This window comes from Catharus ustulatus, chromosome 14 (assembly GCF_009819885.2).
Source record: "Catharus ustulatus isolate bCatUst1 chromosome 14, bCatUst1.pri.v2, whole genome shotgun sequence".
Classification (NCBI taxonomy): Eukaryota; Metazoa; Chordata; class Aves; order Passeriformes; family Turdidae; genus Catharus; species Catharus ustulatus.
In genome coordinates this window covers 18,307,716-18,324,034 of record NC_046234.1, presented here as the reverse complement: position 1 = coordinate 18,324,034, position 16,319 = coordinate 18,307,716, and positions in this window count along the sequence as shown.

Genomic DNA, 16,319 nt, shown 5'->3' with positions numbered 1-16,319 from the left:
TATGACTTCATTATTTTTGCCCCACATACATACAGATGGCAGAGGTGCCTTGTTATGTACAAATAGAACATTACCCACAAATTAGAGTTTGTGTCCTGGCTCCTGTGCACCACACACCTGAGAGTAACAACGACCAGTCAGGGAGACTTATTTATCAACATTTTGTAATAAAATGGGATATACAGAAACTACAAAAGGATAAAAAATAAAAAGCAGAGTGCAGCTCTGTGTGTTTGGTTTACATCACGATGAGGACTGGCTATCCTGTTAATGCCCATGTCACTGAGCTGCTGTTACAGAGGATTTCTGAAATAGCAAAGTTCATAATGGACAACTGTATTTTGCACCTAAGAAAAGACAATTGGGGAAGGAATTTCTGTGGATTGCTTGGACACAAATGACCTTCAGGATGGTTTGTCCTGTACAAGAGCAATCAACTGTGATAGCATCATTCACATCCAGTCCAGAAAGGAAAGCGAGGGGCATGTCTTGGGGAGATGACCTGTCCAGCTTTCCAAGGGGTGTTGAAACCACAATGGATCCACATTCTGTCTCAACTGTGTTTGAAATGGACAGCCAGAAGTCAAATTTAATTAAAAAAAAAAAAAAATAGGTGTCTTATTTAACAGATATTGGGGAGAAACCCTGGAAAAGGGAAAGAGCCTTTATAAACTGTAGCAGCTACATCACAAAACTGAAGAGTTTGAGGCAGACTAACTCTGTCCATGCAGAAAATGCTATGAACAAAATACTTCTGTTCATCAGAAGATATTGCTGCTACCCTTGATTCAGATCAAGGTCTAAATCCTGTAATTGTTTGTTACTCTGAGCACATGAAGAGGCCCCACAGGAACTATTCACATGTGAAAAGAGCTAGGACCAAAGCCAAAGTTTTGCATACTGTGAAGGTCAAGCTGGCTTCCTCTCTAAGACTTGCACTTAGCAGACAAACTCTCATCAGAACTATGGTTTCCATGGAGCACCTTCAGCTCATTCCTCAGGATGCTGTAAGCACCGTGGCTGATTAAGAGCAATTTGTGTCCTAGCAGGTCCCTGAGACTTTGGGGCCAGGTGCCTTGCAGGAAACTGCTGCCCTGCAGAGCAGCGGCTGCCCCTGCCTTCCCCTGATTGCAATTATTGTGCTTCTTCTTCCCACAGATGCCAGGTTTTTTTATTAACTTCTCAAAATGTAAGAGTCCTATGGATATTATACAACTCCTGGCTTTAGTGTCATGGAAAAACCTGTTAATAAAAATGCACTGCCTGTAGGACGAATTCTCAGCATTTTTGCAAAGGTCACATAAAATATATTGCTTGGGTAGCCTTACTTTGGTCGCCAGATAAGTCATTGAGAGGCCACATGATGACAGCTGCAGAGAAAGTTGTAATTCACTTTTATGTCTCTATGCAAGAAAATAAGAGACACAAGCCTTCCCTTCGGTGCTGGGGATGGGGGCTGTGTGCAGATTGGTGCTGGGAACAACAAGGAACGACTTTCACCAGCCTGACAGATAGGGTTGGAGGTCTTCCTCTGCTGAAGGCCTCACAGAGTTCTGCTTTGTTTCTTCTTTGCTGTCAGAACAACAGAAAAACTCAGAAAACAAATTGGAGCCACATCATGCCACATCTCTTGCTAGGACTTTGCCTCAGTCCCAAATATGACTTTATTCTCCATATATGTGTGCAACAGTTTCTTTCTCTCCTTTTTTCCTCATGCCCATTTAGTGGAAATGTAAAATAAATCCCACTCAGGTTTTTGAGCACTAGTCCAGATTTTACTTCTAAACAATGGAAATTCCCAAAATTTACATTTTCTGAGAGAAATGTTGATCTCCATTGCACCATTGCATCAACACCAGTTGATCCTGTATTTGGATTTGGTAATAACACAAACAGTGGGTCTGAATCTCTCAAAGCCCAACCTTTTGCAGTACTCTATAATTACAGTGACTGATCTTTCTAAATTATTTGTGGAAATAATATTTTTTGGCCAAGAAACTGGCATAACATCAGTCAAATCACTTTATGCCATATACAACAATAACTAAAAATGACACAGATGTATAAAAAAGACCCTACAGCCACAAATGAGATGAACAATTGTCACATGCCTATATGCACCCTACTCCTTTCATTCCAGGACTGGAGACATTATACACCTATTGCTGCTAGGGAGGAAGTTTAGACTGCATTATTTTTAGAAGGGTCTCGATTTCTAAACACACTGTTGAGGGAGAGCCAGGCACCAGTGGTGGCTATCATCTCACAGAGGTGCTGCCAGAACCATTAAAACACAGAGCTCTGGAAGTCTCCTACTTAACAGCGGGTGGTAGAACAAACTAATTTTATTATCAACTCAGCTGTCAAGTGACAATGTTCTTTAAATGCCATGAATTATGTATAAAATACATTAATTTTTATGCTCTGCTTTGAGAGTTGCTGCACACACACCCAAAGGGCAGGGCTTTGGCAGGGGCTGTGCCAGGCAGGACAGGGGGAACTCGTGGTCCCAGCTCCCTGCTGGAGCCAGCAGCGCTGATATCCATGACAATACAGGTGGCAGCTTAAAATGACTCAAATAAGATCAAAATCAGACTGAGTCTTCCAGCTAGGAATTAATGAAATACCTGTCCTTGATAACAGCAAACTGAGTAATAGGAATCTGCAGAAACTGTTCATTTAAATACATTTTGTAAACGTAACAAGTTGCACGGTGCTGTTCTTTGCATCTTTAAGAGTGTCTGGGGATTTATGTCTTGCAAAATAGAAACAAACTAAGAAAGCTGAAATATATTGTGTCTTTAGCTGTACTTTACAGCACAGCTTGTGTTTAAGAAGCAGTCTAGACATGCAAAAATGCTAGAATAAACAATATTTTTTTCATTATTTTAAATTAGCTTCCACTGGAAAGCTATAAATTTCAGAATGATGCACACTAACAGGATTGCATATCTATTCAAATATTCCAAACAAAACATACTAAAAGGCTATTCTGTTACCTGCCACAATAAAAATAAATTTCCTTCCAACTTAATGCAATTACAAGTGATTTCCTCTAAAAGAAAAAATAAACCTTCAGGATATTTTGCAGGATATTTTACTTGCTAGCAAGAAAAGTCAAATCCTTTTTTTTCTCCCCCTCCTTACTTTAATGGCTTGTTTAACCTATTTTAACATATAAAGATTATTAAATACTATTTAATATTCATTATAGGGCTCCAAGTATTGGTTGGTCTTAAATAAATAAGTTTTTATTCATTCTTCTTTCAGTTGAATTGTGTGTGAAATTAAAGACAAATCATCTAGAGTCATTGAGATTTTGAATTTATGGGTAGAAAGGAGCTGTTTCTTCTGGAGAAATGACAGAAGTGCCCATGCCAACGTACAGAATTTTCTCCTTGTGACTGTGCAGGTCAATAACAAAGCAGGTAGATACCTACACTGACCATACTGGAGCTGGAGAACAATGCAGTGTGCAATTACTGCAGGATGCAGTAAATCAGACACTAATCTGGATTATGGAATACCCATCTTTCTTTTCTACCAGGCTTCTCTCTTCAATCTGGCTTTTGGCAAGTCTTTTAATTCCCATGCCTGTCAGGTTCTTATTTAATGTGAAAATTAATGTGTCAGTAATAGAAATATTTTAACTATTGCTCAAATTATGTTTGAATAAAAACATATGCAGATGTTGTTTGATATAGCTCAACATTTTCACATTCAAAAATGGAATTGATTTTATGAGTATGCTGCATGCCTAGATCTCTTTGCTGAGAGAGCAAAGACCTGTTGAAATAAAGTGTTTTTAAATCATCATTAGACCTGGATTTCCTAACATGTTGAGTATATTGTGTCCTGCAAAAGGGAAGAACACTGTTCTTTAGTAAAGGATGTGTTTATGATCCTTTTTTTGATATCATCTTAATACCAATGGTCTTGGTGGCCATATAATACCAAAGAGAGATGAGTCTGATCCATGATTTGCAGGAAATTACATTCCCTGTCTTTCCATGCTCTGTAATTCTGAGCATGGAAACCAAAACTGCTCACCAGAGAAACAGGAACTCATGTCCATTGTCTCACAATTCTTTGGCCCTAATTTTGAAGAACTGGCTCCTTCATGGGCAAGAAAATGAAAGAATTGCTTTGCAAAACAGAGTTTCTGAGAACACTTACCTGGACTCCATCAAGAATTTTATTTATTCAATGCAAGTACAAGGCAGGACTTGCTGAACAAACATGTGCTGCAGGGGCAAAATAAATAGCAGAGAATGGGCCTGGATGCTTCTAGCTCTGTAATGTTGCCAAGGGCTCAGTAATTCCCATTCCAGGGATTGTTGTATCTCAGCAGTGAGTGAAGTCGTTCATTTAAAAATGCTTGGGATTGTTTCGAAAGAGTAATTCAGAAATGCGTGCCGGGACGTGGATTCCTTTCCTTCCATTCAGATAACAGAATGTTCAGTATTCAGGTTTTCACAGGAGCACGTAACATTCCAGGCCTTCCTTCCATGAGAGGGTCACGGAGCTGTTTGCTGACAGGAACACCGAGGTACCAGCACAGACCAGTGTCACAATAACCTGGTTTGGGTTGGCGTCCTAGGGCGTTATGTGTTCACCCAGTCCAACTTTGGCTAATATGTGTGGACTCTGAAGTCTACTTCATGAAAAAATTTTGGGTTTTTTAAGTCTACTTCATGAAAAAGTTTGGGGTTTTTTAGCCAATTGAAGTCTAGAATTGCATATAGGCTATTTTTTTAAATTTTTTTTTTTCCCATCGAAATGACACCTGTTGTTAACACCCATGACCATGGTTCGTCAGTGTCGTCAGTGAAACAGAATGGAGGAAAGCTCCTCGGAAATCAGAAGATGCTTTACCTATTTCTCTAAATTGTTTGTTATGCAGTGTCTTACCTCCCCAAAGCTGTTCAACGTGCTGATTTATTTTATTTTTTTCCGGCTGCGGCGCTTGTGCCGTGAGGGAGCGCGGCTGCATTTCCCTCAGCAGCGCCGCTAGAGGGCGCCCCAGGCAGCGCTACTCCCTCACGGCCTCCACAGCTCCGCAACTCGGAAATAGCAAAAAAACCTTCTTTGTAGCGTCGAACACGGGAAAAAAAAAACAAAAACAAAACCACGCGGTGCTTTTCATCTCTACAACTTCATTAACTGCCTAGTTACTGATTATTTGGGAGGGTGCTTTAGCCTTGCAAGCCGCTTGACTCGACCCGTTATCTCGAGTATCAGCCTCAATGGAACACCCAGGGAAACGTCCCTCAAAAGGCTTCAAATTAAGATATCTCTCAATTAGTGTCAACAACACCAAAAAGGCAATGCTGGTTATATACTCACAGGGATTTCAGAGCAAACAGCAAGAGAAAAAAGTTAAAAAAAAGCTTAAAATACATTGATCGGTCAGTCTTGTCAAGACTTAACGCACTGGTGTCCAATTCAGCTTAGACTAGGTGTCCTTTGTTTTTGGTCTTAAAATCTAGATTTCAGTGCAGTAGAAGATAATTCACTTTATCAAAGTTTTATATAACATTTTTCTTGTTGATAAGGATAGAAAATTCCTGTTGGGGCAAAAAAAAAATAAAATATTTGCTGTCCTAAACCATTTCCATGATGAAACCAAGTTGTTAGCTCACATAATTTGTCAGACTGAAGAATCTGAAGGGAAAACCAAAACAGATTAAATATTGTTCTTATGCTTACTCCTAGTAATATTGAAATATAATGAAATAATACACAAAACTGGACCATGACAGTTTGTAGATAATGCATTTGATGTATAATGAGACAATTGAAAATAAAATATTTTGGTGGTTTTTTTGCAATGCATGGTCATTACTTTTCGTAACTAGTAGCTATGAATATAGCCTAGAGGTCTCAAATTTCCATTTATCCACTGAAATTAGTGTGTACTCCATTCCAGACTGTCATAATAAATATGATTTAAAGAAGCAAGCAACTTTATCCTTGTGGTACTTAGAGGTGAGGCAGAGCTTGCTGCACAGGATGGTTACTTATGCCTGTTATTTGAAAAGAGCATGAGACCAAAAATTACAGGTGACATTTTCTTAAGTGTCTTAGATATTCAGTTTAAAAATAGATATAACTGGTTGCACTACTATGGCAGTTATGGCCTTGGTCATGGTAATAAAAGCTGTATTTGACCTGGTGCATGGAGGATTTATGTGAGTGAGATTTCACCCTCCTGAACTCTTATAACTGTTTTTTAAATTAACATTAATCAATTAATATTATGTTTTGACATTTTAACTGTATTGGTATAAATTGCAATACTTGGGCACGAAAGCACCCTAAATTTCATGAACTTCCTCTGAAACTGAACTGAAAAATGAAAACAGAACTATGGAGGGACAGGATAAATCATTGCTATTGTTCAAAATTGTTTGGCAAAGAAATTAGAAATCAAGGGACTGGCAGAAAAGTATTAATCCCATACATAGTACAAGTCCAATAAATATTTATGCATTTAAAGCATACAGTCCTAGACAACATATTTCTGCAAACATTTTGCATTACATGCTGTTAGGGCTTTTTATTAATATTCTTACTTGTGGAAACATTTTAAAGTCATTTAGGAACAAATTTGTTTTCAAGGCCACACCTTTCAGGGTCTCAGCACAAATTAGGACATTAACATTTCTGAAGATATTTTCATTTTTCTGTAACATGTAAACTCATGAACAAAACTAATCCTTTGTGTTATACTGTGACGTTTGATTAATCTAAGTACAGCAGAATATTTATAATTTTATTTATGTTTATGTACTATATTAGTTTTATATTATTGGAGGAACATAATTTGATCCAATAGTATCAAATAATATATATCCAATAATATATATAATATATTGGGTCCTAATTTGAGAGGAAGAATAATTTTATTGCCTGATAAGGCAGAAACCAGGCTCTGTGTCCAGTCCAAGAAGGAATCTTGGGCGCAACCCTAAAAAATTGCCTCTCCTTCAGTTCCAAAGTTAATCTTCATGAATAAAATTTTATAATAATCCAGAGATATTTATCTTCACCTTCCTTGTTGCCATTATTATCATTCTCAAGAGCTTCAAATAACGAACTCAGGGTTAGGTTTAGGGGTTGGGGTGCCTGTCTCCTCCAGGTAGCTGGGATCTTTATTACTGTATCTGTTCTGAGCACCACTATTTCAGTTACTGAACTTTTGCTGTCTTGAACACTTCTTTTGGATTCTTTGTCAGGAATACATTTTTATGTTTGTGTTCTTTACATTAATTTTGTAGAGAAGAGAGCCTCTGAACAGAAGTCACAGGCATGGTTTTGATAAGTTTTCTTTGTGTGCCTCGAGTAAATGATAAGGCAGGGTAAGGCCAACTAGAACAAAGCCGTTCTTCCTTCACAGCATTTCCACACATTGACTGGAATTGCTGGGAGCACAAAGAGGGGACTCAGAGCCACTCACAAGTTATTGAAGCTTAACAAGTTAATCCATCATCTGACCCGAGCTGGTGCCCTCTGCCCATGGCAAGGCCTGGTCACTCCATCACCTTAAACCTGGCCACACTGTCCTGTCCTGTGTCCCCAGGGGCTGGGCACACGGGCAGGAGCTGCCATGGATTAGCTGATGCTGTGCCTCCATGCATTGCTCTTGTGGCCACTTGTAGCCTGAGCCTCTGCCTACAGAGACAGATTTCTGTCATGAAATTCCCTGCACAGACAAGACCAGCTTTTGGTTTTATCATTATTTCAATCACTTTAGTGTAGATCCAATTACACAGGTATAAAATGTTTCTACTGGCATACCCTGGCATCAGTACAACAGCAGTTAAAGAGATAACTCTAGGACTGGGAGAGATGTGTGAATAACAACAGCTGATCAACAGCCATGCTGATAAAATTTAAATGAGATCAAGCCTAAATCTTATCCTACACTGATAATAGGGATGTCTGTTATGTGTCAGACTTACTGGGCGTAAGAGGAGAGTAAGGCCAGGAGCTGATCTCGATAAAACCTCCCTCAGGTTCTTGGGAGTTATCCTTTAATACAAGCCAGAGCTATCCAGGCTTCCAGCTACACTGTGGGCAGTGTGTCCTAATGAAAAACCAGGCATGGCAGCAGTAAATGCCAGATTGATGGTTACCGCCTGAGCATATACACTATAGCACTGCCTAACTTTATTTAACTCCACATTGCCTTGTTTTACAATTCCCACAGTGCTCTGCACTGTTTCAGTATGTAAAACAGAGAAATAGACTGCAGATTTCTTTAGGGACTATTGTTTTCTCCTGACCACAGCTATGGGTCACCATATAAAACCACTAAAGTTATTTACTGTGGTCTTTCTCCACTTCTGCTTCTAATCACTTGCCTGTACCATGTTGTAAGTGAAGAGCAGAGTCTGTGATCTATGCTAGACCTGAAATAAAAATTTTTCACATTGCTCTATGAAGGAAAAAACTCAACCTGCAATCTGTATTGCCATGCAGTTTGGGTTTTTTTCCAACCATAGTTAAACAAAATGGTTTGTCTGAACTGAAAATAAAGTATCCGTTGCTGTTGATATGTCTGCCAAATTTAAAGCATGATATAAACCAAAGTCGACAGCATAAGCCACTCAAACAAGGCCTCAGGGATTCCAAAATGTGCCTTAATATTTATTTTTCATACTTGATTGCAGGTTATGCACAGGTAAGTGTAGTGCTGCCCTGAGGGTTTTAAGTGTAACGTAGTCAACCATGATAATACCTTCAGTATCTCGGAAGACAGTTCTCACAATGACTAATAGGAAATGAAAGCAAAGCTGAGTGTTTTTTCAGACTAGTTTTAAGTTTCCTGTAGAGTTATTTGATAGATTTCTAGAACATTTTCAGTATTTGCCTATTAATAAGACAAAACCAAGTATTACCCCATTTGTGACATTCTATGTTCCAGCACTCAAAATCCCCCTAACATTAACTTGCTTTTACAACCCTGTAATACATGAGGAATTTCTGTCTTGCCCTCTATCTACTTCCTCCAGTGATTTGGACTGATATTTACCAGTCATTTCCTCAAAAATGAGTCACTAACCGCTGATACATGTACGAGTGACAAAACCAAATGACCCTGAATTAGTCTTGTTCAGGCTCTCCCATTCATTTTAACATATATCTTGCTGGTGGAACATGTAAGAACTAACCATGTCCTCACAGACAGTTATCTGAACCTTAATAATTTTAAATATTGGACTGGAAGATGCTTGTCCATATTACTGACACATGTGCAGAACCAGAGGAAAACTTCAGATCAGAATCCCCAGTTCTAGCTGCTTCCTCTTGCTCTACAGAGCTACAGTGGCCTTAGCAGAGAGCAAATTTCAAGCAGCTTCATGTTGCTAGAATTGCAAAGACATAAAAAAGTACTACTAGAGTCCATTTTATCTGACAAAAAAAAAAAAGGTAAAGCATAAAGTTTCTCATTGGAGTGTTGCTGGAAGTTTTACTTGGGTGAAATCAACAAAAATTAGCATGTGAGTGAAGAATCAGAAAACATAATGCTGTTATCTTTAATATCTGTTCCTCTTTGAGGCTTATTTCCCCTTGCTTTTGTTTATAGCAAAGACATCTCTGGAAATGCAGAGTTTGAGAAGTGAGAAGTTCACACAGGAAAGGAGCAGTGATGTCCTCCTGCCCTTTGCTGTAAGCAGCTCTGTTGCCACAGTGTATTCACAGGGGACCAGGTCCTGTTCTTCCCCTCCTGCTACTGGCTAGACTGGGATTTTTATTTTGGAGTCTTCTCCATTGTCACTTCATCTCAAAATCTGGCTACTTTCGAAACAGCTCCTTCTGTCATTTGTTAAAACACCCATGTTAATTGAGGAGCCAAGTTCTACTTGAAAATATGGGATAATAATTCAAATCATCGTGGTTATGATCCCTGCATTGTGATTGCCTTCTTGGCTGAAAGAAGAGGCTTTATCATAATTCATTGTTAATTTTGGAGGTACTGTCTTGTGACAATGGGCAGCAGCTCCTTTCCCCTTATCATCATCGTAGCTGGGTCAATGGATTAATATATTAACACATAACAAATACAGATCTTATTCTACTGCAGTGTTTCAAGACTACTGTTGGACTCATTAGTTATGAAAAATCCAATTTTTTACTCTTGGCTTTCTTGCTCTCTAAAAGCAGAGTGCATGCATGCGTAAATAGAGAATTAGTGTTGGAAGTTTCTGTGTGAAGCTGTTCACCTCGAGGGACTTCAGTGACATTGTACTAAACTGAAAAACAGAGCTGAAGTGGTTAGTTCTGTCACTAGGGCCCTGAAATGTACTTAGAACCTTTCTCATAGTATAGTACTCACATTTTTAATTTATACTGAGCAAGAAGAAAGTTAAAACCTTACTTCATTCGCTTTTTCCTCCACCTCTTGTTTCACTGTCACCATGGAGACCAACTATGGGTACCATGACCAATACACAACTGCCCTGGGTACATGGTACTTCTTTCTATTTTCTTAAAACTATATGCAACAAGATTTTTATAGGTTGGAGCTTCAGTTTGAGCCTATGTTGTTCTGTAAACCAGTAGTGGCTTTAAATTGCACCCTCCTATAAATGAGCTTTATGAAGTAGTTATTCAGAGTTTACAACTTCATTCTTCTCTTTGATTATTGTTAATGAGAACTTTGGTTCTCATTGTTTCTTTGTCCACTACCTTGAAGAACCATAAAGTATTAGACTCTTACAGAAGGGAAACGAGCATCTTATGTTTCTTATTTTACACCTTTTTCAAACCTGCAACTGTTCTTCTCAATTATCTCTAACTTTAAAAACGCTTTCCTGTTCCAGCCTGTAATTTTGCTCATGGTGAGGGAGATGCCATTACCTTAACCCAACTTAGCTTGACCTGGCAGATCATGGAATTCTCTGCACAGAGCAGGGCAGCAGAGTGCAGAGCTCCCTCAAGCAGTGTGGCTTCATGAAAAAAAAAAATTACAGCTGGACAGATTAGCTCCACCTTTCAAACCTGGCTGATATGATTGTATCCAGCCACTGTAAGATGATTGCATTACTTTTAGGTTTTATTGCTGTGTTTCTGGACACTGCTGCCATTAAGGTGTGCAGACCTGCCTGCTTGGTGACATTTCTTAGGCTGTGAGAACTCCTTTGCAACGTTACAGGTTAAGTTCACAGTGAGTATCTTTTGTGACAATGAGAATTCTCTGCTACAGTAAAAACTCTTTCCAGTTCCTCCTTGCCATCATGGCTGAATCCAGACTTGCACTATTTCCACTTTATGTTCTATTAAAGCCATTAAATGTTGTTTGGCACTATGAGAGTGACCATGAAATACATGCTGCCAGGGGATGGTGAATCCAAACACTTTCCAGAATAAAAAAGATGATTGCTAGTGAGTTGCAAACCTCAGTTTCAAGAAATAATGATTCTTTTTCCTGTCCTAAGCAACCAGTCCCTTACATGTGCTGACTGCAGGCACCAGTCACAAATTCCTGCAAATAAATCTGCACTGGCTATTTAAACATGGGAAGGTAAAAAGCATCTCACAGAATTAATTTCCTCTCCTTCAGGAGAGGGACATAATGCATTAACTGATTTGAAAACATAGTGAGCCTCTTTTCTACCATGGTCACTCGCTAGGCAGCCTTTCCACAGGACATGGGAGCTGAAGTAAACAATCACTTGCATAGAAGGAAACTCTCTAGTGCCCTGCCGTGCTGATGCTTGTAGAGAAAGGGAAAAAAACAAACAAACAGACAACTAACATTTCATTACATGTTGAAAAAAAAAGTGTAAGCATTCTGTTTCGAAAGCTTTAAAGCATAATTGAAATTCAACATGCAGATTTCGGTGTTATTACAATGCTGCATGCACTAGCTCATTTGCTGAGCAGCCAGCATTTTTAACCACATACTGCAAGAACTTTGTGCTGGTACAATAACAACGTAGAAAAATTCGGATGACAGCACCTGTAGACTCAGCCCCATAAACATTCCTCAGCTGAAACAAGAACTACAGGGCAGTGCTAGCCTGTGTGTTATGAGACCAGAATATTTCTGCTTCCATGTGCAGATGGAGCACAGATCACTAGTGTGCTGACAAGCTGAACTCCAAACAAAGAGATAAGCTACATATGTACTGGCAGGTAAGCTCACTGATCTTTTTAACCCAGTGAACATCTGATGTGATGTGAGATTCACTAAATTGTAGATTGCAAATCAAGGTCAGGCTGAAGGGTGACTTCGTATTTTGTAACATCCTCCCTGCTTCACTGACTGAAAGCAATCGTGAATTCCAGAATGCTTTTTGCTCTTTTAATCTGGTAGCAATTTGAAAATGTATTTGACTACAGGACTAAGTGCATCTAAACTCAAACAGGCAAGAACTATTAGAAAAAAATAGTAGAAGAAAAGTAGTTTTATTCTTATACTATCACAGTGCTGCTGCTGCTGTGCACAAAGGCCAGTGTCAGAATTGAGGCACCATGTCCATGGCTAAGGGGGCCAGGAGGCTGAGCTGGCACTGGAATTCTCCAGAGTAACCCTTCCTTTTTCTGATTACAGTCCCAGCAAAGAATTGCATTGGGCTGAGAATGTGTGACTGGAGCTCCCCTTTGCCCTGGGAGATGGATGACACTGGCAGAGCAGTCCAAAGCCACAGAGCACAGGGAGAATCTGGGTCACTGTGCAATGTGCTCACTGTGCCAGATCATTACAGTAGTGAAACGCTCCAGCCAGACCACTAATCTAAAAAAGCAGTTCCTGGTTACTAAATTCACGTCCTGAATATACAGAACAACTTTTATTGACATTGTAAGGTAGTTTTGGTTTTGTTCTCAGAATAAGGCATGTGAAATGAAAGTGTGCACAGAGGATCAGTGTGTGAGAAAGGAGTATTTGCACACACGGATGTGTATTTACACTCATTGAGGTTTTTACCATTCATGACATACTGCGGGATTCACTGCCACTGGGAGTACTCAATGAAACGCCTGTTCTCCAAATCAGTTCCCCGTTTATCTACTAAATCTTTCCATTTCATCCAATCTAAAGAACCATGAGTAAGTAGAAAATATAATCTATACATTGAGGCAAAGAATACATTAGCTCTGTAATAAGGATGTGAAAGAAAACGTGCTCTTGGATTATAGCTGTATTTGCCTATAACTGTAGATCATTTGCAAGGCAGGCTGAGTGAAAATAAAAGATTCCCTGGCAACCCTCGCCGTCTCCAAATGCCTGCTCAGGCAGAAAAAAACAACCACCCTGCATACATATTCCAATGAGCCACTGCGGGGCAGTAACAACAAAAACATTCCTCAGCAAAACAAGGGGCTTTGAACAGCCACTTCGCCTTCTCTGAGCAAAGGACACAAAGAAACTGTTCTTCGAAGAAAAGCCGAACATTAGGATTTCCATTCTTACATTGCAAAATGTTATTAGTCTTTTTGGGAAGCATTTTATAGCTGTGCTCAGCTTCAGCTCCTCCCCCAGAGATGCTGGCAAACAGCGAGTTTGAAGCTGTTACTCAGTTTTAAAGTGATGAATAGAGGTTGTGTGTGAGATATCCAAGGCTCTGTTTAAGACACTATCTGGATTTTCTGTGTGTGCATAAAATCTTTTCTACCTGAGGGCTAAGTAAATAAGTTCTTTTCAAGTGATTATTCTCTGTGCAGGAATTTTCCCTTCTAAGGTATAGAAACCCCTGAAGATTAGGTATTTTTGTGCTGCTTTTGTTCCTCTCAGGGCAAAATCTTCAGTGAACAGAAGTTATTACAAAAAAATTATTTTATATCTTAAGGGTAAAATAACAGACTTTGTTCAGTTTTGGATGTAGCATGGAATCAAAATTACTGAGCTGCTTTGTATCTAACATTTCACATCTAGAGGTTCAAAATTAGATCAATAGTTTTGTCTTCCTTTCCTCTAGCCCTGCCATTCTGTAGGTTTAATCATATCAATGGAATATGAAGAAATTCACTGTTCTTTCTTTTTGCATAGTACCAGAAGTGTGTGTGTGGGGGGGGGGGGGGTGGAAGCCTATTTAAAGATCTCTAATTACAATCTGAATTTTCTATAAATACAAAACTTCCTATAACAACCATTCCAAATAGATATTGCCCTTTAGTGCTGCAGAAATTTGTACTGGATTAGTAACGTGTGGTGCAAGATAGATTCTGTGAAAAGTCGAGGTATCATACTTCAATGGAAGTGTGAGAAAAAGAGGATCAGGACGTACAGAGAGCTGAATTGCAGCCATGGCTCTTCAGTTACACTTTGAAGATCATTTTCATTTCCATTTTGATCTTAAATCTTACTCATAAGTAATTAACATTTGGGGATGCATGACAGATGGTATGTACCACCTTGTCTTTTTGGGCACTCTTTTCTTGTGTTGGCTTTTCAAGACACATTCCAGACCTAAAATAATTTTTTTTGGGGGGGGACAGGAAATGAGATAAATTAACTTACTTTGGTTTGCAGACAACAATGTGAAAAAGTTGAAAGTTTCTTCTACTATTCAACCATTTCTCCAAATTTATTTTTATGTTTTTTTTAATATTTTAAAATATTTATCAGATCTGTAGTTATTTGGATCTAAAGTAGCCTCAAATTTTGAAGACAATAAGGCTATGAATGTAATGTAAGAATCACCAGGAGCATTATTGGAGGTACTTCTCTTCATATATCCCAGCTGATGAATCTTGCAGCTGATCCTACTGATACTCCAGGCTATGAAAGATGAAGCTGGCATCTCATCTGCAAACTGGAGACCCCTTAGTGATGTTCCTTGGGTTTACAGCATTCAAGATTCTCATGTTTGCCTTTATCTTCACAGTTTGCTTGGCTTTACTTTTTCATCAAATAGAAACATCATGAAAAATTAAGAAGAAAAAAGTATTTTGAAGTTTTATTAATTTAAAGTTATCTCAGGGACTAGGCAGTCAGCTGAATTTTCAATCAGAAGATCTGTAAGTGCTCATTACTAAGCCTGCAAGGTGGCATTAAGCATCATCTTCAAATTTGAGTTTCCCATCAGCTCTTTGCAAGAATTGCAGTAAAATTCTTGTGTTTATTCTAAAAGTGGATAAGTGCTTATGATGATTAGATCCAACAATTTTGTCTCACAGGAAAGTGGAAAAAAACAAAAAAAAAGTTAGGGAGTTCAAAAATACCCATCTATGCTTATTCACCTTGGAGAATCCATAAATTGTGGGAGGAGCTTGTGGTGTTGGAGAGAAGGGAGCAGGGGTTAGACTCATCCTGGAACTGTCTTAAACCTCTATTTGAATCACTTTGATTATCTTCTATTGACCAGCTTGTATGAGAAAATATGGCAACGAAAAAAGAAAAGTGAAAGATTAGATTTCAGAATCTTGCTTGCTAGTTATTGGTTTCACACACTCTGGAAACAAATCTGTGCTGGCAACACTGATTAAATGCAGCAGGTATAAAGTGTCACTGGCAGTTAAAGCCTTGTTGAACACTGCAATGATGCTGCATTTCTTGACTTGGAAGGTTGTTCATCCAGCCTGCTCAGCCGGGATGTTCATCGGGCCCGTTTACCATTTATGAGACATTGTGTTAGCATTGAATTAGCTTATAGATTGTTTTAATATGACTTGGAGCACTAGGGTGTATAATTGCTTGAATGTTTCTTTCCACTGACTGCACAGCATTACTTCTTTCTGCACCTGAGAAGGCTTTTTCCTCCACCTGAACACTTAACAAGCAAATTTCCAGATATTCAGAAGCAAATGCAAACAATTTAGAACAAATCTTGTTCCTGCGATTAGGGCCTCCAATGAAAACCTACCAAACAGAGCCAATACAGCTGAGCTTTGTAGCATTTTCTCTTCTTTTCAGTGATTTCTTTTATTTGCTTCTGGAAGGCATTGCAGCATGACGCCCTTCCTTATCTTAATTCCTGGTTTTTGAAGAGAAAAATGGCTTTAAACCCTCTATACAGCAAAGTCTGTACATACAAAGCCTATGAAGACTCAGTGGAATATGTAGCTTTTTGTTCCATTTAATGTTTGTAGCTTTATGTACCATTCAACATTTGTCAGGCTGCCATTTATTTTCTGCCAGAGGTTTTGGGTACTGTGTCATATTGTTGATGTTATGAGTTAAATTTCCTATTAATCCCTAAGTGGACTTTAGCAGTGAAACCCAGGCTTGGGAATCCCTATAAAACTGTGCTTTGAATTGCCTACACATATACAGTGCACAAAGTAATGCCATCAATCATAGTGGTGTCTGTTAAATACCATTATGTGACTTAATTAATGTCTGCCTAGCATTTTCAGATTCATAAGCA